Source organism: Furipterus horrens, unplaced genomic scaffold (genome assembly GCF_987537825.1).
Source record: "Furipterus horrens unplaced genomic scaffold, mFurHor1.1.pri manual_scaffold_8, whole genome shotgun sequence".
Lineage (NCBI taxonomy): Eukaryota > Metazoa > Chordata > Mammalia > Chiroptera > Furipteridae > Furipterus > Furipterus horrens.
This window is the reverse complement of record NW_028327178.1, coordinates 75699967-75711987: the sequence shown is the minus strand read 5'-3', so window position 1 is coordinate 75711987 and position 12021 is coordinate 75699967. Positions and strand designations below refer to the sequence as shown.

The 12021-nt window shown below is 36.6% G+C and overlaps 1 pseudogene; it reads right to left on the bottom strand.

Annotated features, from left to right (window-relative positions):
* Positions 1-9719: 9719 nt before the first annotated feature.
* Positions 9720-11615, bottom strand: LOC150003177 (GTP-binding protein 4 pseudogene; annotated as a pseudogene).
* Positions 11616-12021: the final 406 nt, after the last annotated feature.

Genomic DNA, 12021 nt, shown 5'->3' with positions numbered 1-12021 from the left:
CATGTATTACTCATGTGAGTTCAAAATAAATACATGTTTTTAATTGTTTACACCCCTAAAATAGAGCATTTTCCCTTCCAATCAGTAGACAGCAGTTATTGGCACAAATATTAACCATAATAATAATTGTAACTTTTTTGTTGAGAAGGGTAATCACATGTTAGCTTAAGATTGTATGCCTTACAGAGATTTGTTATTCTATGAAATTATTGATTTACAGTAGTCCCAACTGGGAAATGCAAGCTGTAATCCACGGATTCTTAATTCAAATGTATTATCTCTTAGTGCTCTTTTAAACCTTAACTCTAATTAAAGATCATTTAGAAGTTTTTAGCTAAAGGGATGGGTGAAAAGGTATCTTTATCTCCACTTAGGCAGAGGGAAGGCTTTAAAGTGGAAAACAAGCAATTAATGATGGTCTTGCCAAGTATAATTAAGAAAACGTAACAGCACTGAATTGTATCAAGTTATGGCAGTAAAATCTGCCAAATACTGAGATATGGCTTCTCTGTAGCTAAAACTGTAAACTCAACATGTCAATTCTTTTATCAGATTTTAATTCTTGAATAAGTTGTAGTCTCTCAAGTGAAGAACAATATATTTTATGTCTATGGCTCAAAGCAAAGAGGTCTCCTTTTGCCTCCCTCCCTCCTACATTATCTGGGACCTTGGTGTGAACTGCTTTAGCCTCTAGCCTCCTCTGCCCCTGAGACCTGTGATGTTGAATGGTCTTCCTTCGCAACTGGTCACTAACTTCTTTTACTTCAAAGTTTGCTAGTAACAAGTTCCTATGAAATAGCAGTACAAGCCACATATGTCATGGGCATTCAAAAATCAACTATCAGAGGAGTAGTTTAGCCAAAAAGTGTTTAGACTTTTCAGTGAGAATAAATCATAAGACTCAGTCAATTGAACTGATGGAGAAACCAGGAGATGGTATTTATGTACAAATTCTCTGAGATATATGTAGACCTGAAACAATAAACATGCTACATGCCTACAATAACACTTTAGATAGGGATAGGTATATGTGCATAGGTGCACAGATATGTATGAAAAGCAAGAATGAATTGTTCAGTTATGATGGTAACAGATTTGGTGTTAAGCATGATAATTAGCTTCTTTCTGCTACATACTGGATACAAACTAAAGCTAATATCCATGGCTTTCTTGTCTGATCTGGTTTATCTTTCCCAAAGGTGATGATTGTTTTGTTGGATATTCAAGGAGCCAGTGCAATACAGTGAAATATTGTTTGCCCAGAGCACTATCTTTTTTCTACTACTTCTTGAACTGCTTGCAAGAACAAAAGGTACAGTCCATATCTAATGACTTGTAGTTGGCCTAGCTATGAACCACATAAATATGGCACACACACATTTACTCAAACTATAATAATAAGAATTAAATCCTTCTGGAGAAAGAAAAAGAGAGATAGAATTTAATGCATAAATGGGACAAAAATTTCAGTTCAAAGTTTAGTGATGAATGAGTATATTCAGGAAAGTCATGAGGTGCTCTTGGGAATTTAGAAAAATAAATCAGTCTCTGAGAGGTTAGAAGGAACATGAAAGAAGACCATATGTGAGAGTAAGCAGTGGAATAAAGTGACTTTTGGAGCATAAAAGTGTCCTTGGAAGCCAGAAAGGCAAGGGCTAGGGGTGTAGATCAAAATTATAGGAGAGCCTCTGTGGGGTGGCTGTTGGTTGGGCATTGTCCCTCAAATAAAAAGGTTGCCAGTTTGGTCTAGAGCACGTGCCTGGGTTTGAGGTTCAGTCCCCAGTTGGGGCACAGAAGGCAGCAATAGATGTTTTTCTCTCACATCAATGTTTCTCTCCCTCTCTTTTCCCTCCCTTTCCCTCTCTCTAAAAAATAAAATAAAATAACAAATAAAAAACTTGTAAAAAAGATTATAAAAGATACTTTTTATACCCTACCCATACCTTTTGACCTTAACATTGTCCTACAAGCAGGAACTTAAATAAGGAATTGTGTCTATTTCTTGGCCTGAGAACTTTCTTTGACTGGAGTCTGCTTAGAACTGGCATAAAAATGCAGAGACAGAATTTAAATCACTGACTCTCCCTCCTGATCCTCAGCTCCACACCTATAGCATATTTTAAACAATGACATATAAATGCCCCAGCTTCATTCCTCCTTTAGTGATATAAGAATGGACCTCAGAGACATAGCTTAATTGTTTCTCTGGGATTTGTAGTGCAATTAAATTGCAGTTATGTACAGTACTAACACTTGCCAGCAAAGCCTGCATTGCTTCCCTTCCCTTCCCAGCAGCACTTAGCCTTTGCTGTCATCTGGGATTCCCTTCCCCCAAAACATAGCTACACCCAAGTCTTTGTACCAAATATTACTCTGTGAGAATCCCAACTAAAATGAGAAATTTATACAAAAAGAACAATCATAAACTTGAAAAATAAAAAGCCAAACTAAAAATGTAAAACTAAATAACAGGTATGATCATACAAAGGAGAGTTGAGATATAAATGAAAACATTAATTTCTTTCCTTTAACTCTCCTTAAAAATGAGTTTAGAAAACATTGTTATTTACTCGTTTTCTGGTTTAAGACTTTCTCAAGAAACATAAAGGTGTTTTTAAAATTAAGCTTTTGAAAACTAATGTTTGAAGCCCAAACATATTGTTAGCTATATTAATGGGAACCCACGTCAATAAGAGATGCATTGTATGGTTCTCTGTGGTTTCCTACTACAGTAGTTCCTTTTGGAATTAGGCGGTCATTTCCAAAGAGCACTTGTTATGTGTTGAAATAATGAAAAAACTGCTGAAATACAATATGCATTTTAAAATCTAGTAATAAAGAAAGTAATATGGCTGAATAATGCCTGGGCAGATTAGCTTTGACACTGTATTTGCTTTGTGTCCAACTTTATCTGGCAATGCATTATTCACTAGTGCTATACACAGTACTTTATTAAGTCTTAATCAAATGCATTTTATCATAAGTGTCAATTCAATGCTTTGCCATTGTATTTATATATTTTTAAATACTGAGTTCTTTGTGACAAATGATAAATGCTCAGTATGGAAAAGAATATCATATTTCTGGGGCTCAGAAATGAGGTCATTGTGTAGGCACAGGGTGGTTTTACATCTGCACTAAAGTCATCTGCACTAAAGTCATATGCAAACATATTATATTGCCCCTTTTTTCACTTCCTAATAAACTGAAATGTGAAAATATTCGTTAAATTTTTTTTCACCAAGGTGAAAATCAAGCAGTAATGTTTTGGTTATCTATCCAGGACATTTTAAAAGGTGTGTAGAGCACATATATAAAAAATAGCTTAAAATTGTGTGGTACTTATTTGATTTTTTTTTTTACTAAATTTTCAAACATGACTAAGAGTCCAAATGAAGTAGGTTAAATGTGAAGATTTATGTACAAACTGACAAGGGATTGCAAACACAGTTTTGAATATAATTAATTAATAATGAGCTGTAAATTTTGTCAATGCAGCTGGGCCTTAGAAACCTTCTTGGTTTTCCTTGATTTTCTAGGAAAGAAAATTATTTACAAAGTATATTATTAAACTGCATCAAGATCTTAGGTTTACTATTTTTTAAGTATATTTTATTGACTATGTTGTTATAGTAGTTTCAATTTTTGTTTTCCCTTTGCTCCCCCCTCAGTACCCTCCTTCCATCCAGCAATCCCATCCCCCCCCCCCAGTTCCTGTCCATGGGTCATGCATATAAGTTCTTTGGCTTCACCATTTCCTATATTATTCTTAAATTCCCCCTGTCTATTTTGTACCAATCAATTATGCTTCTTAGTCCCTGCACCATTTTATTTTCCCCCTTCCCCCTCCCAGCTAATATTGATCCAAATGATCCCCATATCCTTGATTCTGTTCCTATTCTAGTTTGCTTAGTTGGGTTTTGTTTTTGTTTTTTAGATTCAGCTGTTGATAGTTGTTAATTTGTTGTCACTTTAATGTTCATAGTTTTGAAGTTTACTATTTTGACGATATTGGACAACTTTAATTTTAAAAATATTGCTGAAATCTAAGCTTAAGTTGTTTGGTAGTCTGGTTTTTATAATCAAAACAGCAACTGTAGATTTGTAGTACTACTTGTATTTGGAGAAAAAAATACAAATATTAAAATCCTACAATATTAGTTTGGAGAAGTTTGTTTATTCTATCAGTAAACATATCTTAAGAATTGCATCAACTTGGACTATAGTCTCTCTGAGTGATTGCTAAGTGAAGCTGGAGAGTTGATAGCATTTGGTTCTACACTCCAGAATGGCATTAGCCCCAGAGTAAATATCACTGGATGGATAAAGTTTTATCTACCAAAGTAATACTTAGTTCAATATATAATTAACACTTATATGTGAAATACTAAGAATAAATTAGAAGCTTTTTTTACCTAATAAGCCATAACTCACCATGCCACATAAATGATAATCAAATAATTATTTTGTAAAAGCAAAACCAATATAAAATTCCAACCATTTCCCAAAATAACCTCCAAAAGATTATTGACTTTATTTATAATTTTATTTTAGAAATAAGGTTTGTGAAAAAGGATCTCTGTTATATCTAGAAATGTTAATTGAAAGTTCAGAAATCCTAGAGACTTCTATGCAGAATGGGAGAGGTTACAACCATTTGTTGTTGTTGCTCTTTATTGAAAACCTCTGGGAACCATTGATTATTGGTGGGAATGGGATATTTTCATTGCCCTTTTAGGAAATCTTCCACATTTCACTTTGTCTTTTCTCTCTTTCTCACTTCCTTTCCTCAATGTACAATTATTATTCTTGTTTTGCTTCTATGTCCAAATAACTTTAATGAAGTGCTTTATAAGTAAAGGAAAAAGTTACAATAATAATCCCTTAACTTTTTTATTGTTTTATGCTGCATAATTTTTAATACAGAAAAACTATTCTTAATGTGATTTTTTTTTCATACAAAGTAATTAATCAGTGGTATTTTTGGACCACTTAGTCTGAGCATTTATTAATAATAAGAGTTTCTGATAACAGTCTCAATCAAGTTAGAAAAATCATGCATTAAGGGGAGAAGAAATTTTCCTTACAATGATTTTTATACTTAAAGATGTCAAGCCTTTTTAAAAATCTGTGTCAAAAATTTAGAATGAAGTTAAGTGTTAACCATTTAAAAAATGAATCTGGAACTTCCATACTTTTTCCCATTTTTACCACATAACTATTTTACTTTGGAAGTTTTTTTACTGCCTAAATTTTTATAATTTGAACAAAAACAAAAGATACGGTAAAGGCCACTTATCTTAGGTTTTACTATTGTTCTCTATGTGTGATTTTAAATATTCTGTATTCTTTGTTTTTTAAATCTGTCTTTCTGTTGAAGGTTATTGATGCCACTATTTCTGAAATTAACTTATGGACTTTTGTATTCTGATGATAAACCTACAACAGGAAAGACCATGGGTATGGAAAACAGAAGTCTGGATTACAAGTTCCAGTTGTTTTGCTAAGTTTGTGTGTGACCTTGACCAAGTCACTAAAGTCCTTGGATTTCTGTTTTTTTCTGTAAAACAGGACCATGAGATTTGATCCCTCTTATATCTTTTTACTCTATTCTCTTGAGTCAGTTTAAGAGTGTTCCTTGGACTTCCAGCCAAGATGGAGGCATAGACCGACACGCTCTGTCTCCCTCTACAACTAAGAAAGATTACAGCTAATGCAAAACTAAAAATAATAAGAAGTTCCTGAAAATAAAGCTACATGGAAGTCCAATGTATGCAGTCATAAACAAGTGGTGCTAGTCCGGATGGGTAGGAAGTGTGAGTCCGCGGCTGAGAAAGATCGAACTGTGCTAGAGGCGGCAGCCGCAGCGGCTAACGGCAGGACCTGGGGAGCAGACACCTGTGTTTGGGGAGAGGAGAGAGGCGCCCGGGGACCGGCCCCGGCAGCAGACCAAACCCTTCGGCTCAGAGGAGAGGGCAGATCCCGTTAGGAGGTGGCCCTTTTCACCAGTGGAGAGCAACAGCGGGAATCCATCTTGGACCCCCACCCCCACGCAAAGCACCACTGGGTGGTGAGAAAGGCTCTGCCCAATACAGCATAGGAGGTGTGACAGCGCCCCGCCCAAGGGGAAAGATAAACAAAATGGTCAGAATGACAGAATTAATGATTGAAATACCAATCACACAGCTAACGAAAAAAACAAATAAAAGCCTTGACCGAGGAACAAATAGCGAATCTTTCGGAAGCTCAGTTTAAAGCCATTTGTAAGAAAGTTTACAGACCTAACAGCGGGGCTGAATCAAGACTGGGAAGGAATAGAGGATAGCCCTGCTGAAATGAACAAAAATACATATAAGACAAGTGATGAGGAAGGGAAAGCCATGGATCAAATCAACAAATTGGAACATAGGGAGGGAATGAACCGTCAACCAGTGCAGAAGGAGGAAACAAAGAGTGAGGAATATGACGAGAGGCTCAGAAACCTCTGGGACAGCTATAAAAGAATGAACATTCGGGTTATTGGATTGCCAGAGGATGAAGAAGAGGAATTAGAAATAGAAAAATTATGTGAAAAAATAATGAAGCAGAACTTCCCTAACTTGGGGAAGGAGATGAACTTACAGGTCCAAGAAGCACAGAGAGTTCCAGATAGACTGGACCCAGGCAGGACCACACCAAGATACATTATCATCAAAATGTCAAAAATTAAAGACAAAGAGAGAATCTTAAAAGCAGCAAGAGAGAAGAGAAGAATTATGTACAAAGGGGTCCCAATTAGACTATCAACAGATTTCTCAAAGGAGACTTTATAAGCAAGAAGGGACTGGCAAGAAATATTCAAAGTAATGAAAATCAAAAACCTACAACCACAATTACTCTATCCAGTGAAGCTCTCATTCAGGATAGAAGGACAGAGAAAGTGTTTCCAGGATAAAGTAAGACTGAAGGAGTTTGTTAAGTCCAAACCACTGTTATATGAGATGTTAAAGGGGCTTGTTTAGAAGAAGGAGGATCAGGACAATGAACATTAAAATAAAAACTGTATTTCAACAACCAACAGCAGAAGCTAGGGAACTGAGGCAAGGGCAAACTAAGTAGGCAATGAGAAGGGAAAAAGAATTATAGGTAAGAGGAGCATATTGGGGTGAGGTCAGCAGGGAGGGGAGGGGAGAGAGGGAGGGAGATGGTGCAGGAATTGGGAATCATAGTGGGAGGGAGTGGAGTGGGCAGGAAGATGTTGAAAAGAACTACATGCAGGACCAATGGGCATGGACTAAGGGGGGAGACAATGAAAGGGAGAGGGGAGCAGAGGGGAAGGAAATTGGGACAACTGTAACAGCATATTCAATAATAAAAATTAAAAAAAAAAACAAAAATAAAAGGCATAAATAAGTGGGGAAAAAAATTAAAAGAGTGTTCCTTGAATCAACCTTTGTTATTTACCATTTGCTTATCATGCTTACAACAGTGATACATGACCTCTTGGTAGAAGTTTCTTTCTCTATGTTTGGATGGCACCAAGTACTGTGTGTGTGTGTGTGTGTGTGTATGTGTGTGTGTGTGTGTGTGTGTGTGTGTGATGTGTCTACATAAGAGAAAGTAAGATTAAAATGGATTTCGAAAACAACCAAAACTGTAAGACTTTAGCAGACATTGTCTAACAGAATTTCTATTATCACTAAAATCCTCAACTGATATATCAACGAGTCTGGAATTAACTAACAAATTAGTGTCTTTTCTAGCAGGCAGATACTTCTCTAAAGAGTTTACTCTCTTGATGTGAATATACAATAATGGAACTACAAATCTAAAGACAATTAAAGTTCTCAAGGAAGGAGAAGGTTGGTCATTCCTAATAGAGTTTGCAGCAGTTATCAGAATCCTTCTCCCTCTGGTGCTAGAGAGTCTGGTTTGGTTTCGGCTTTCACCCCATCCTCCAGGTGCTCTCATCAGTCCTCCTGCAGTGTGTTAGAGGATCCTGTTAGAAATGGAGAACAAATGTTGTTGCATTCCATTTTTCAAATGGGTCTTGTACATACAGTTCATAAATGACCAATAAGAATTTACTGTTCAGGTTTATTTTTCCCTTGGGATCCTAGAATTGTTTTAAATTATTAGCCATAAACCCCTTGCTATTTCCTTAAAGTATTCATTTGCCTTTGTGAGACTCAGCTATATGCCAAAAATCACTTTGGTACTTGACTTGGACACTGTAGACCAAAGTTATACATCCACATGGGAAAACAAGATGCAAAATTTGGCTGTGGCATTTCCCAAAATGTGGTTTCTGAATCATCATGTCTTTCTATATGTAATAAAATATGTAGAATAATAGGAAAAGATGAGTATCCTCACACAAAATGCAATGCTTATATTAACATCTGTCAGCTATTTTACAAGAATATTGCCAAAATAGAACATTTATTTTGGCATTTAGTTCCATTTTGATTTTGTGAATATTTCTATTTTATAGACATTAACATAGCATAAAAATGTCTTTCAGATGTGAAAAATGAATTATTTCCAATGTTCCACTAGTTATTATGGCAGATTAATGCAAGGTGCTGTAAGAGTAATGTCCAAATAAAATGTCATAATTGAACAATACAATTTGTCATAGCAATAAGATTGAGTTGCTCTTGGTACCTCTGTGGGAAGCAGGGGGGGAAATCAACATATGCAACAAAAACAAAATGTACAAAATAATGTTTTATTAAAAGATCAGTCAGGTGCTTTGGTAATACTATTTTCAGTGCAATAATAAGGCTGCCATGTTAAGTTAGAGCAACACCAAAACCATTTATATGTGGTTTTTATCCACAAATGTGTAGCAGGTTTCTATTGAGGATCAATGCAAGGTAAGCTTAAAAATGGACATTTTAGTACTAAGAGGTCTGTCTGGGAGAATATTAATTATCAAAACTTGAGTGTTTCCTTTTGGAATTTGGTATTTGGCAACTTCATAATGATCCTTATGTTAGTTATGAAAGATGAGTTACATTCTAGAATTTTGAGTTCCAGAGCCTGAAAATATTTGAGAGCTTCCAAATAAATGTAAATACTTTTATGTAATAGAACAAGTATGTCCTGGGACCTGGGCATGATGGGGTGTGGATCTGATTTCATGGGCATGTGGTCTTTGCAGTCACATAAGACCTAAGGTGAGATGGGACCCACATTAAATGCTTGTTCTGATTCTCTTCTTCCACCATTTTGAGATTCTTTCTTTCTTTTTTTTTTTTTTTTTAAAGTTTATTTTGGATAAAATAGTTGAAGACAGATTACAATGATAGCATTGTATACTAGGACTAGAAAATAATTTATTGCTGGCAGCTGACATACCCATAACCTGTGCCTGCCCACCAGGGCTGGAAGCCGTCTGCCCACAACCACAAGTGGAGAGGTTTTCTTGGCAAGGGAGGACTATTCCCATGCAGAGAACCAAACCAAAGTTCCCTCTTGCTGAAGAGAATAGTCACACCAATAAATCTTCCCAGTTCTGCAAATCTGATGCAATCAAAAGTCCATTAAATGCAGAAACCAGTCTACTCAAAATATTTGTAAAATAATGCAATGATAAAAATTTCTCACACCTGTATCATTAAGGGTTAACCATAGTTTTTAGGAAAGCAACAGGCACTTCACTATCATTTGGAGTTTACAGATCCTTGACTTCAATTTTGTGAAACTGTGTCATATCAAATCAAGAAGCAAACAGTCTAGCCAAACTGCTTCAGCTGAGAAGGACACTCTCTCCTGTTCTTACCAGCTTTCCTCTTCCCAGAGAGTAAGTGCTTGGGCTTCATGTCAAACACATGCCTGTCTGCCTCTCCTTTCTTCCCCAAGCAATTCATCTGCTTCTGAACATTCTTTATCATAGTCTTGGCTTTCTTCACCATCTTGATGTCCTGAAGACAAGACATACCATGTGGGGTTCAAGAGCAATTACGACTCCAGGCAATAGATGTGGGAAGGACAGAGACTTCCCATTTCCTTTTTCTAGTGATACTCTGAGACCTTCTGGCCTGGACTGCATAATGGGCATTGTCATTATCATTATCATCCATGCTGACACTAAGGCTGCACATCTCATTCTCCAAGAGATTCTGGTGAACCTCCTTAGCAGTTTGTGGCATTCTGGGTCCCTATGTGTCCTTCTCTTTGGACTGCAGAATTTTCAACTTCCTTTTTCTCTGATTTGTTTTGCCAGCTGTCAGATTTCCACCATTTCTTTGTCTTCACCTTCCAGTTCACTGTCATACACTCCAGCAGCTGTTCTTCACTTCTCTTCTTTTTCTAACTCTTTTAATTTTTGCATGATGTCAGGATCAATGTAATCAGCTACATTATGGCCTTCTCAGATCTCAGGTATCTTATCATACTTTTCAGATGAATTCATTATGTCCCAGTACTTTTCAAGATCCAAAATATTATCATCTCCTGGTTCTAGTTCAATATCTCGTTCCATCTTCCTCCGAGGCTCCTCAGTCTCCATTCTCTTCCTGCGTGCTACCACCCCTTCTAGGATGAAAGGGGACCTCTCTTTATCTCTTTTGTTTGGCACAGCCACATGCAACCTGTTCGGCACCTCATTCACTTTATTTCCTTTCATTTTCGTTTCAACTCGATGAGCCAAAATCCTGTCACAAGCTTCTGTTTTCACTTTAATAACCTCTCCCTCCAACAGGGTGCTGGTCTTTATTACAGGAAATCCTTCAGTCTGAAAATCTATAATTTTTTTCTGGTCATCTTCTGGAAGGTCAGCTACTCTCTTCATGTTGCATTTGTTTGCTATGACTATAAGAGGCTTGTTGATAAAAAGAGGTCTGATATTCCAGAAGAGGTCCAGCTGCACCTTCAGCCCATGCCCACACTGCTCAGGCAAGTCCATGAGGTACAGCACCACAGTGTGTAGGTGGGCCAGGGCAGTGATGGCCTGCACTTTCATTGAGCTCAGATCCTCCAAAGGGAGGTCCAAAATCCTTGAGGTATCTACAACCAGCCAGTGCAGATACTTATAATCCATTTGCCCAATAAACAATGACTCGGTGTTAAATGTGTAAGTCTGGACATCCACTTCTGTTTCTGTCACCTTATTGATGAAGCTGGACTTGCCAACATGTTCAGGTCAATAGTTGGCAGATGGGAACAGGGGCTGACACACTTGTTCCATGCAAACTCTGCTTCTGCCTTTTGATAATAGTGCATACTTGCCCCAGGGTGGCACGCTTCAGCTACTTGCAGTGGTAGAGAGTCTCCATATTTCATAAGCTTTACATAATCTTTAGCAACATTGTCCACTAAATTTTTGGCAATATTTATCTGTCCCAGAGCCAACTTGTAATGATCCTTGTCATAGAGAATGTTCATCAAATAAGCATAAAAATGGATGGATATCATCCAATTTGGGGAAATGTGTTAGAATCTGTGAGTCTGTTTTGATAATTCTATTGAGTAAATTTGACTTTTCTTATGTAAAAATGTCTAACGTGATTAATTTGGTAATGCTTATGAATAACTGTTGGAGTTTTTCATTGAGTCCTCAGTAAGGTTGGGTCAATAAAGTCCTTGGCAGATAACACTACCATGATCTTCTTGAAGTTGTAGTGCGTCATGTTGGCAGTCTGCCACTGAAATTTTTAATAATATTTGAATAAGAGTCACTGCATTTTCATTTAACAAAAGTTCCCTGTATGGGTCCTCAGGGGAGTTGTAAAAGAAGAACAAGACCTTGTGATGATTACAAACATTCTTACTAGGGAGAGGTGGCACTTTTTTCTCCTCCTAATATATTTTTTATTTCTTTTTTTAGAATCCTCACCCAAGGATATGTTTTTATTGATTTGAGAGAGAAGAATGTGTATGTATGTGTGTGTGTGTATATATATTACACACACACACATGTATATATATATGTATGTGTGTGTGTGTGTGTATATACATATATATATATATATATATATATTATATATTGATTTGAGAGAGAGGGAGACAGAGAGATATTGATGTGAGAGAGAAACA